Source organism: Echinops telfairi, unplaced genomic scaffold (genome assembly GCF_000313985.2).
Source record: "Echinops telfairi isolate 266 unplaced genomic scaffold, ASM31398v2 ScPeMD7_3;HRSCAF=10, whole genome shotgun sequence".
NCBI classification, from domain to species: Eukaryota; Metazoa; Chordata; class Mammalia; order Afrosoricida; family Tenrecidae; genus Echinops; species Echinops telfairi.
In genome coordinates, this window is record NW_022103899.1 from 24,574,336 (window position 1) to 24,587,285 (window position 12,950).

A 12,950-nucleotide genomic window follows, 5' to 3' on the forward strand; every position below is an offset into this window, starting at 1 on the left:
GATTCATGGGCAACGGTCTATAGCCTAGCTATAAGGCCATGCATATGGATAATGGAAAACTGAACTATTAAAGGGATACCTGTGTTTGGCAAGGGCCTGTGGAAAACAGAGTGGGAATTTAAAGGGCACTTCAGAGGAGCCCCCTTCCTGGATCAGAAAGTGGTTGGGATTAACAAGTGGACATGGTGGTACATACCCTTAAGGTAGCCAATTGGGCACATGAGGTGAGTGGGCATGACAGTGCTGCAGCAATACAGAGATGGGCTAAATCTAGATGCATCCCTCTTACACTCCCTGAGGCAAAATACCAACAAGGATTTCTCTGTCTGCCAACAGGAAAGGCAAGGTTTCAGATGACAGATTCTCTGAGGTGAAGGCCCTTCAAATATCTGGCACACTAATCATAGCAGACCAAGGCTCCCCCCATGATACCAGTGACACCAGGTGGCTACAAGTGGACCCTCGTAGAAACAGACACTTACTCTGGACAGGGTTTTACAGATTCAGTAGCACATGCAGATGCTAAGAACAGCATCAAGGGTTTAGAACAAAAGATACTGTACCAGTTTGGACCACCAAGTAACATCTCCCCAGACCAGGGAGTAGACTCCATAACCCACAGGACACAGCAGTGGACCAAGAAACTCCATGTGAGATGGACGTACTATGCTGCATACCCGCCTTAGAGTAAGGGTTTGGTAGAGAATTGAAATGGGCAGTTGGATCATTTGTTATCCAAAACGAGGGGACATGAAAGCCTGAGGGGCTGGCTTTCATGCCTTTATGAATGTGTTCACACACTGATCATGATGAGACAGGGAGGATCATCACTGGCTAGATGCCCATGTTTCTCCAAAGGTTCTGGGGAATAGGAGTCGGGGAGGAGCTGGTGTCCCTGTGCAGTTCTTCCCCACGTCACCTGAAACTGATTTTTTCCCCCTTCCCAGAGGCTGCCATTCCTGGACCAGGGATACAGATTTGAGATGATCCCTCAGCAAGACATTACTACAGGCTTGAACCTGTACGCCAGAATTGCCAAGGGCCCGAGGAGATGGATTGTACTTTCTCCTGTTCTGGGAAAACTGGAAAACTGGTTTTGACTGTACGTAGTGCAGTATTGCCTAGTAGTGTAGAGAGTTCACTAGTCTTGTACCCATGCCACCCCACCCAGCATGAGTGGGAATGGACTGCGGGAGAAGCAGTTGCTAGACTGGTCTTCCTAGAAGAATTCAGGACTGGCACAACAGTTGAACCTAATGTCCTACAGCAAGGTAGAAAAATTTGAGTAAAAATAAGTTACAAATAATAGCTGCAAGTAACGGAATAGCTGCAGGTAATGGGCTATGTTACAAGAGAAATCTACCACTACGTGTATTTCTTGAAAGTGACTCAGAACAGGGAAATAATCTCTCATTTCAAGTATGAATGGGTTAGAGTTAAAAGAGTCGGGAGTGGCCTTATTTAAAATCAGTAAATATGGCCCTAATATTCATAACTCCTAACGTGATATATTATCATTTTCGACTCTATACACCCGTGGCTATAATCCCCATTCGGAGGACATTCCCTACTGTACTAATGTACAGAATTAGGATGAATTAAGACTTCACGTGAGTGGAGGGTGTGAACCAAACCACAGCCTCTGTTTCCTTGGGGACATCCTTAAGACTCCATCACAGTAGAGGGCGTGAACAAAGCCACGCCCTTTGTTTTCTGGGGGGCATCTTTTCCTTATTAGAGGGAGTGACTTATGGCACCATCCTTTGTCTCCATTGAGGGGCACATCTACTGGTCCACCTGACAGCGCTCTCACATAGCACCTCACCTAGAAAGCCACAGCCCTATCTCCAGACTGGCCTTTTGTAGAAGCGAGAGGACTTGTCGTCACTTTTGGACATTTTGATTTCTGGCTTTGAAAACTGCATTGGGCTCTCCTCTGCCTGACCTCCAGATCTAGGACCCAACTGCACCCACCACCATGTGAGACATTTCCTCCAAGTTTTGTGAGTTTCTGTGGGATTTTGCAATGACTCGCCGGAGCCAAGAAAATGCAGGGATATACTCAAGGAAAGGTTCGGGGAGCCGGGGTGGGGGAGGTCGGAATGGAACAGAATAGCATCTGGGAAGAGTTGGACATTTGGGATATCATCCATTTCTTGGTACTACCGAAACCAAACTCACTGGCTTCAAGTCCCTCTGACTCAGAGCGACCCTAGAAGACAGTGCAGAACTGCCCATGTGAGTTTCCAAGAGTGTCGCTGTTAAGGACTGTAGAAAGCCCCATCATCCTACCTCGGAGCAGCTGGTGGTGTCAAACCGCTGACCTTGCCGTTAGCAACCCAATGCATAACCACTAAACCACGATTCTGGTGTTAGTTCTAAAAGAAATCATTACCATAGCACTCAATAACAATATCACCACCACGCCAGTAAAATAATTAAGGCAAGAAATAAATCCAGCTAAAACATCCCTCGTTGCTGGTGAGTGAGCCAAAGAACAAGAAAGGATAAAATATCAGTAGAGTTTGACAGTATTTCTTCACAACATTTCATCATTTCAAAGGAAAAAGTAGCTACAGTGGACAATGTTGGCAGGTTCCACTTAAATCAAATAATTAATATGAATATAATGTCAACATACATATAAACATTCTCATTACATTGAGAATCACCTTTGCATTACATTGAGGATCACCTTTGTGAGTTCTTTGCAATAATATAATAATGGAAAATGGTCAGACATGTTCAAATGGAGGGAGGTTTTAAAGCAACAGACCAAGTGTCAAGATTGCAAAAGACAAAGGAAATTGAAAGCTGCCATAGATTTAAAAGACTAAAGAAAATGACAACTAAATGCAGTGTAGGATCCTGGATTGCATCCTGGAATAGAAGAAGAAAAGACCTTAGAGGGGAAAAATGCTGAAATACAAATATGTTCAGTAGCTTGATTAAAAATAAACTATCAAAAGTTAATCTCTTATTGTTGATAATGTTTCTATGGTTATGTAATATGTTAACACACTGAGAATTGGAGTGAAGGATATATGGGAACTCTATGTAATATTTCTGCAACATTTATAGAAGTCTAAAATTACCTTTAAAAAAAAGACTAAAATAAAATTTGAGCAGGCTTTTTGGCAGAAATTGTAAAGGCTGGTTTTAAAATTTATAAGGGATTACAAAGCCTTAGAGTGTCCAAATCAACTTTGCAAAAAGAAAATCAGAGTCGGTGGATCCACATGACCTGATCTAAAGAATTAGTACAAAGTAACACAATCGAGACAGTGTGATATTTGTTCTGTATAAACATATAGTCTAATTGAACAAAAGAGAGTCCAGACATGGACCTATACATACATAGTCAGGCGACTTCTTTTTAAAGGAACCAAGGTAATTCAAAGGGGGAATCATAGTTGGTTTTGCTTTTTTAAAATTATTGCTGGAACAGCTAGCTAACATACAGGAACCATGAACACACATCACTTCTTACATTACACCATCTGAAACAATTATTTCAAAATACATTATAGACCTGGTTATAATAACTAAAATATTAATATATATATACAAGACATAATATAATCTTTAGAACAAAAGTTTCTTAAACGGGATTCACAAAAATTTATCAACAATAAAGGATAAATTAAAATCTGTCAAAATAGAAAAACTTACAGTCTTCAAATGATACCATATATTAAATTTAAATGTCACAGGTTAGAAGAAACTATTTATAATATATATGACAAAACACTTGCATCCATATTCGATAACTTTAAAACTTCATTACAAAACAAATTATCTTATTTTAAAATGAGTTAAGCACACTTGACAAAATGAGGTGTATGAACTGATAATAGACAACTGAAAAATATTTCAATATAATTAGCCATGGGGTAATGCAAATTTAAACTAAGTTGGATGCCACTACACACTCATTAGAATGACCAAAATTTAAGGCTGGCATACTTTAAGGATTGGTTAGTGATGATATGGAAAAACTGCAAGCCTCATACATTGATGGTGGGAATGTAAAATCCCACTATTCCAGGAACTGGTTTTTTTTAATTAAAATTAAATGTATACTTGTCATCACAGCAATTTCTCTTTTCATAAGTATTTACCCAAAAGAAATAGAAATTTATGACCAACAAGAGAATTTCTGCATTAGTGTTAAGAGAAGCTTTATTTACAATAAGCTAAAACTGGAAACAACCCAAATATTAAAAAGTCAATAATAAACATATTTAGTATAACCGTATGAGTGGGCATCATCTCAATGGCAGTGTGTGTGTGTGTGTGTGTGTGTGTGTGTGTGTTTATATAATCAACTATTACTCAGCCATTTGAAAGCATGGTGGTGAGTGAAAGAAGCCAAGCACAATGGACTACATATTTTTATTGCATTCACAAGAAACTTACAAAAGGAGATGGAAGTACCAGAAAGCAGACGGTAGCTGTCAGGGACCACAGGTTGGGGAGAGCGGATTGATTGCAGAGAAGTGAACATGGGGACACCTGTCTAGGGTAAAGGAAATGCTCTGTGTCTTGATTGTGCTGGTGGCTACATGACTTATTACTTTGTGTAAACTCATTGAAGTGTACACTTGAAAATGAGTGTACCTAGTGGGCACCACTGTTCAAGCCCACCAGCATTTATAGGTCTGCAGTTCAAACCATCTTTCTTTTCTCATAAGATTTATAACCTCAAACGTGAAGTTATACTCTGTACTTCTGGGTCACTGTGAACTGAAACTCACTTGGTGGCAGGGAGTAGTAATTGTATATTGATTATACCTCTGTACAGATGATTTACATTTTAAAAGCAATTTTAAGTGGAATTTTCTGTATAACTATACTTACCAAACACTTTCCCACTATACTTACCCAACCCTTTCCCAACAATTTATATGAAGAATACTATCATATCATATTTGACTATTCTAATGCTAGTTTGAACATGTAGTCAGAATATTTTAGGGAATCCAGTATAAAATATAATTATTTCACATTCTAGTTGTGAATCAAATGAGAGCTACAACAAAAGAATAAGGCATGTAGAAAGCTAAAACACCAAGCATAATACAACTTACAATGGCAAGAAGGCTCTTAAAATTGAAAACCAGGACAAGCTTCTTTGTACAGGGATAGCCCTTAGTGGTATGACCTCTGCATGACCAAATGAAGTGTGACCTCTAAAACTGTAGGCTCCCAGGAAGAGGAGAGAACTAGCAGACAGAAATGAAGTTTCTTTCTAAACTTATCTTTCAGGTAGATCACCCACCTGTCTTGATGTAGTGTAACTAAAGAGATTGAGAAGTGTCAGGTGAGTGGTAATACATCAATGGAGCATCCTCCACATGAAAGGAAACATCCAAACCCAAAGTCAATGGTGTTGAGTTGAGTCTGAGTCAAAGTGACCCCTTTGGGTAGATTAGAACTGCCCAATAGGGCTGACAAGGCTCTACATCTTTGAGGAAACAGACTACTACATCCTTCTACTAGAGTGGCTGGTGAGTTCAAACCACCAACCTTCTGATCAGCAACAGAGTCCTTAACCATTGTGCCACCAGGGTTCCCTCCAACCATAAGAATGCTTATAGGTTGTTAGACATGATCACATGTGTCTGTCAACTTTATTTTTCTATAAGTTTGAATGCTGGGTTTAGAAATGTTACAGATAGATTTCTATATATATCGTATTAAGGCTTGGGATTTTTTCTGGAAAGGGCCAGCTTTTAAACTTGGGGAGCAAGCGTAAAATCTCTGTTGTAACTCTTCAATTCTGTTGTGGTAGGATAAAAACTGCTATGGACAATATCTAACATACGAAGGGGTCACGTTCCAATAAAACATTATTTACAAAAACAGGCCATGAATTGAATTTGGTCCATGGATCACAGTAGGCCCACCCTGTATTCTGTTCTAAATTTAGATATTTTAGTAGCAACAAAATAATTTTTAAATGTTCATAGTAGGCAAAAAGTTCCTATCTTTTAAGTCAATGTTTTTTCTAAGCAGTACTATATTAAATTCTCACCAAATATTGTTAGAGAAAAATATTTCAAGATATTTTGGACATTTTGTGAATGACAACATTTCTCTCTATGCGAGTTTTGGGAATCCAATGGAAATTAATACTGAAAATTAAGGTTTATGGTAAAGATATTTTCATATTCCAAGTATAGTTATAGCACACTTAGGTGATAAACACTTTTTGTTGTTGAATGTTTTCCATACTACAGCATTTATTGGCAACCCAAGTGAATAGTATAATTCACTTTCTAATCACATGACCTATAAAGGAAGATCAAAGCACCAATATATTTTAACATACACATACACACATGCTGCTTTGTCTTAGTATTATTTTTGTCGAGAGAGATGCATAGCCACAGATACTTTGATCTATAAACAGTTACATTAGTATTCATAAGCAGCCTCTCACCTGGTTCACAGGCCGTGAGTGAAGCAGCACAGGCACAGTTCAGCAGTACGGGCAGAGCTCAGGGCTCAGCTTTCCGTCCTCTCTCATTCGATTTTCAGAGTGTGACCTAAACACAGGTGTGTGTAACTAATGTGCTCAAACGTATATTGAAAATAAAGCACAAATCAACCTTGATTTTCCTCACTCCATGACATGGTCAGGATCATAAAACCTCACAAAAATGTATCTTAGATATACTTCTGTAAAATTCCTGCCCAAGATGCTAATGGCAGCATTTCCATGGTAACTGTAATGCTTGAAAAGAAGGGGGGGTTGGGTAAGGAGTATTAAGAAAATGGCACAAACTGAACAAAATAAATTATTAGATTGAACATATGTGGTATAAACAAAATATGGGGTGTAATTTTTTTAAAATGAACTGCTTTTTTAAAAAGAAGCATAAATCAGGCTTGAAACTCAAACTAATGAGAAATATAGTCATCCTAAAATCCTAGCAATTAAATTATTCCAGTACCTCTAATGTCACGACTTTAGGAACGCTCATATACATTAACATATTGTGTAGTCCTTGTATTGTAACTGTTCAAATGCCTATGTAATTTTTACATTATTAATGAATTAAAAGTAAAAAAATTGCAGTCTAGATATTCAATTTCTATTAATAACAGAATCTACCAACCATTTGTTATACAAAAATATATTTTAATATTACTGTATAAATTACTTTCTGCCCCTCTAATTGAGATAAAATGGAAATTTTATATAAAAGGTACTTTTAAAAATATTTGCATTGTAGGTACTCAATACATTCATTATTTAAGCTAATCTTATACATTCCACTTTTGATATTTTTAAAATAAGTCAATGATATTGGAATACATTATAATGAAATAAACCAGCTAGTAACAGCTCTAGCACTAAGAGCACAATCAACTTTATTGCTAAATGCAGTATTTTATTCATATACAATTCTTCTTGAGTCATGGCAACTAACATTAAGCCGTGTTTAATTTCCAAATAAATTTACTTTCTTATAAAAGCATATCTTAGATTGCATTACATCTACTTCATTAAATCCTCATTCCAACTCTTAGATTTTTGAATGCCTATATTTCTATTTCTTTCCATTCTGAATATTTTGGTGAATAAATTACAGTCAAACGGTTTTGGGAAGAAGAGTAATGTAGAATCATTGAAGACTCATTTGACTTACTTCATCATTTTGCCTTAGGTTGGCTCTAATAATATTAATGCCCTAAACTGAAAACTAAAATTTGATTTTCAATTGTTCAAGATCTCTAATCCAATATAACCATGAATAATAAGATGTGATGTCTTCAAATAATGAACTAAAATCTGATTTCCAATTGTCTCATTCAACTGATGAATGTATTGAGTACCTACTGTGTAAGAGTACTATGTAAGAGTACCATGTAAGAGTACCATGTAAGAGCACTATGTAAGAGGCACCACCTTTGGCACTAAAGACACAAACACAAATCTAGAAGGGTACAGTCCTCAAAAGCTTATCGCTATTGAAAAATGAGAGAAATGTGAACTTGTAATGAGTTGCAATGTGTCAAAAGTGCAAAAAGCACCCTTAGGTACAATAGTGTCTAGTACAATAGTGTCTGTATTAGTCTGGGTACTTTGGAGAAACAAATCCACAGCGACACAGTATAAGAGAGAGTTTTATGTAAAGAAAAGGTGCATCACGAAAACATCCCAACCCAATGCTGCCTAAGCCCACAAGTCCAACATTAGCCCATTAACCCAACACCAGGCCACAAAGTCTTCCACCTCACAAAACAGAGGCAATGATGCCTACTGCAGGAGGAAAGCTGAGTCAGTGAACGAACAAGCATCTCAGCACTAGCAGGGGTCTCCACACGGCTGCTCCAGCACCCAGGGCTGCATCAGGATAGGTCCATGTAGCTTCTCCTTGGGGATGTCTTGTAGGAAGTCAATCTTGCAAGCTGAAGCAGGGAACTGCTAAGGCAGCTGCACCCAGTGCAACCATCACAAAACAAGAGACCCGAGAACTCGAAAGGTGAGGCTTCACCACCCATTTATCCCTCTGCCTTTCAACCAGCCCCGCATGTGATTATCGGCCAGGCTGGCACAATTAACTAACTCAGTGTCTTAGTGAAAATAAAAATTTTAAAATTTAATTTCAATGTAAGATATGTTAGAAATAATCTAGTTCTACCCATTCCTTTTATAGCTACAGGAATTGATAATGAGTCTGTGTATGTGCAAGTATGTGGGTTTCTATATATGCTTCTGTGTGTTTTTCTAGAGTCCTGTCAAAATACAGAGAACAAAGTACATAGAATGTAGTTGACACATATACAGCAGATGCATATTTAGTATGATAAAAAGGGAAAGGAAAGTGTATGTGAATAAAAATTTGAAGAAAGGTTTTATTTACATGTTGCCAGTTTTTAGATGTATGTGCTGAGTGTGCACAAGAAATTCAGCAGCATTTTTATTTATATTATCAGTTCAACTTGATCTCTATTGCTTAATTATCTGGGTTGTATTAATTGCAGTAATGGATATGAAGGAATCTTGTAAAATTTAAAGCATAATAAAATATGATATTTGAGAGTATTTAGTATAATATAATGATGTGTAAAGAAGATGGTAAATTTAATTGTGTGAAATTAACTGGATTAGCAAAATAAAGTACATAGTTAATTGTTAAGTAAAAGAGAAAATGAAAGTTATTTACTTCTATCCCTTTATTATTTGTTGTCATATTCAAGATATATGAATACTCAAATCAATAGAGGGGAGAAACAATTAACAAATTTAGGCAGTGTATTTCTGTGTCTCTTTCCATTCCCAAGATAAAAGCACAGGGCTTCTATATTAATTATAGCAGTTGATATATGAGAGTGTTTACATGCTAATAGATCAGTACTGGTACACTTTTAGTTCAGTCCAACAAAAAGATGCTTCACGCATGGCTCCCATTTGAACGAAAGCTATACATAAGCAGGTTTGAGCACACATAACACCCTCACCACCTCAGCCTATAGAAAAATTGGTAGGTTCCAGAGTCAATAGCTAAATGGCTAGGTATACCATGGCCTACAATAAAGTCTTTCTCATTAACCGATTTGCAATGTTAGAATATCGGGCAGTTAACAGCTGAGTACTGAAGCAGGACAAGACACAGAGAGAAGCCATGACATTGAATTAGGGCCTGGCGAGCTCCTGGGAAGCTGAAAAAGAGCTTTTAAAGAGCTCCTGGGAAGGGAAAAAGCTTATAAAGAAGCAAAATGTATACAGTATATTCCTTCTATTTTCTTTTGCTGCATCCTACAACCTTCAATATTTTTCCCATATAATCTTTCAATATTGCAAATCTATGTTTGTATTTTATTTTTCCTGTTCCAAAAAGACCTGGTTGAAATTCAACCATTTCAAGAGGTAGCATATGATCAAGAATGGGTGGTACTGAAAGAAGTTCAAGTTACATTGAAAGTTTTAGCCAAAACAAAGATACAGGAATTATCTGAGTATCAATTTAAGTGTTTCAACATGTTGATGAAGAAATGGAACCACTCACTTACCTACCAGGGGTACCCCCCCAAAACAGGAAAAACAGCTCTGTGGGGCAGAACTTTCATAGTATGCATTTCACTCACTGGGAAATCATCAAGCAACTTGCTTTGAGTTAATGCACCCAGTGGCATCACCAGGGAAGGTTCTCTCTGATCGCAGTGAATTTTTTCATGAAAAACACTTTCATGAAACCTTGTTTATTTGTGATGGCTGATTTAAGAAAACAGCATGTGGCTGTGAAATTTTGTTTCCTGCTCAGAAAAATGCTGCAGAAACTTGTGATGTTGAACAGTCCTTACAAGGACAGCACTAATGGGCGGGGGGTACTCCCTCATACATTAAGAAATTTGGAAGACAGATACTTGGCCAACTGACTGGAAGAGATCCTTATTCAAACTAACTAAATGTGGAAATTATCAAACAATATCATTAACATCACATACAAGTAGAATATGGCTGAAGATCTCTCAGAAATAGTTGCAGCAATACACAGGCAGTGAGCTACCAGAAATTGGAGCCATATTCAGAAGAGAAAATGGAACAAGGAATATCATTGCTAGAGGAAGAGGGATGTTGGCTCAGAGCAGAGAATACCAGAAAAAAATATTCACTTGTGTTTTAATGACTATGCAAATGTATGGATGATAAAAACCTATGGATAGCACAGAGAATTGATATGCTCATGGACAAATAGGCAGTCACTGAAACAGAACAAAGAAACACTGAGTGGTTTTACAATCAGGCAAGGTATGCATCAGAGTTATTTCCTTTCACTATACTTAATCAATCTATATGCTGATCAAATATGAGAATCTGAACTATATGAAGACGAATTTGGCAACAGGATTGGAGGAAGACTTATTAATAAGCTGTGATATGCAGATGAAAAGACATTGCTTCCTGAGCCATGAAGGACTAGAAGCATTTACCGATGAAGATAAAAGACCATAGCCTTCAGTAGGGATTGCAATTCAATGTAAAGAAAGCCAAGACTTCTTACAACTGGACCAATAGATAACATCATGGTAAACAGAAAGACTGAAGTTGTCAAAGATCCTATCCTGTTTGGATGCATACTCCAGGCTCATGGAAGCAGGAGTCAAAAACCAACAGCCAGATTGCATTGAGTAAATGTGCCTCACCAGGCTTCTTGAAAGTGTTAAAGAGCAAGGGTGTCACTCTGAGCACAAAGGGGTGCCCGACCAAAGCATGGTGCTTTCAATCACCTCGTAGGCATGTGAAAGTTGGACGTTGAATAAGGATACCCAAGGAAAACATCAATGCATTTGTAGTATGCTGCTGTCAATGAATATCGAAAGTATTATGGGCTGCCAGAAGAACAAACAAATCTGTCTTGGAAGAAGTACAGCCAGAATCTTCCTTAGAAGCGAAGATGGCAAGACTTCATCTCATGGACTTTGGACATGTTGTCAGGAGAAACCAGTCTCTGGGAAAAGACATCATGATTGGTAACGTAACGGCAATTAAAAAGCGGAGGACCTCAGTGAGCTGTATTGACACAGTGACTGCAGCAGCAGGCTCAAACATGACGGCCACTGTAAGGACAGCACAGGCCGGGTCAGTATTTCCTTCCGTTGTACATAAGGCTGCTAGGAGTTGGAGCTAACCTGAGGACACCTAACAACAGCAAGAACATTCTGTAAAGAAGAGCACAAGGAAGAAAACTGTAGATTTGTGTGTGATGAGGGAATTTGGAAAAACAATCAGAGACAAGCAGGAAGCAGTCTTTAAAATTGCCTTGACTCATGAGGGATAACCTTAATTATATCTTTATAATAAATTCTTCAGTTTTGGCTGAGTTCCTAAAACAGCCTGGGTATCAAGGGAAAAATTAAGATGTATTAAATGTGATTGAAGATGATGGCAGCAGCAGTATTTAGAAATGAGCTCCAATGAAATAAATCAGAAAATAAGGTGTTATTTAGAGATTTCAGGGGTTTGAATATTTATGTTGCCACTAGGAGGCAGTTGGCCTTGTGGAACTATAAAATATCCTATGGGACTTGTGGTTAAACCATTTGGGGAGAGACAACATGGATCATGGTGAAAGTTGGACATTGAATAAGGAAGACCATAGAGGCATAGATGCATTTGAATGCTAGTGCTGAAGAATATTGAAAAGACTGTGGACTTCTAAAAGGACAAAGCAATCGATATCAGATGTCAGGTCAGAATACTCCTTAGAAGCAAAGACGGTGAGACTTTGTCTTACATACTTTGGACATGTTTTCAGGAGAGATCAGTTCCTGGAGAAGGACATCATGTTTGATACAGTTGAGGAGTGCCCCAAAAGAGGCAGGCTCTCGACAAGATGGATTGACACAGTGACTCCATCAGTGTGCTCAGGCATTAGAACATATATGAAGATGGCACAGGACCATGCAGGGTTTTGTTCTGCGGGGTATGGTGGGGCCACTATGGGTCAGAGCTGACCCTATGGCACCGAACAACAACATGGGTCACCAGACACTCTTCCATCAAATCTCCTGGATTCAAGACACTGTCTCATTGAACTCTTGTTTAGTGGCAGCTTTAGTTGTTCATAGCACTCAAGGTTGATCACCCCTTGCAAAAACCTTCATTTACTTGCTTTCCACTGTAATACAGAGCCCAAAGGACGGGATGGTAGTCGCTGTTTCAAACTTAATGGAACTTTTACAATGTCTTCATGTGATACCATTGCCTTTGGGAACTAGGTCCTTTAATCCAACAGAAACTGAGCTCCTGCGAAGGGGAAGCCCAAATAATAAAAGTGGGTCATTAAAAGTGTCATGGCTAGACCAGAGGGTGTACACTGGTACAGATAGGAACTGGAAACATAGGAAATCCAGGGCGGATGATCCCTTTAGGACCAGTGGTGAGAGTGGTGATGCTGGGAGTATAGAGGGAGAGTGGGTTGGAAAGGGGGAAC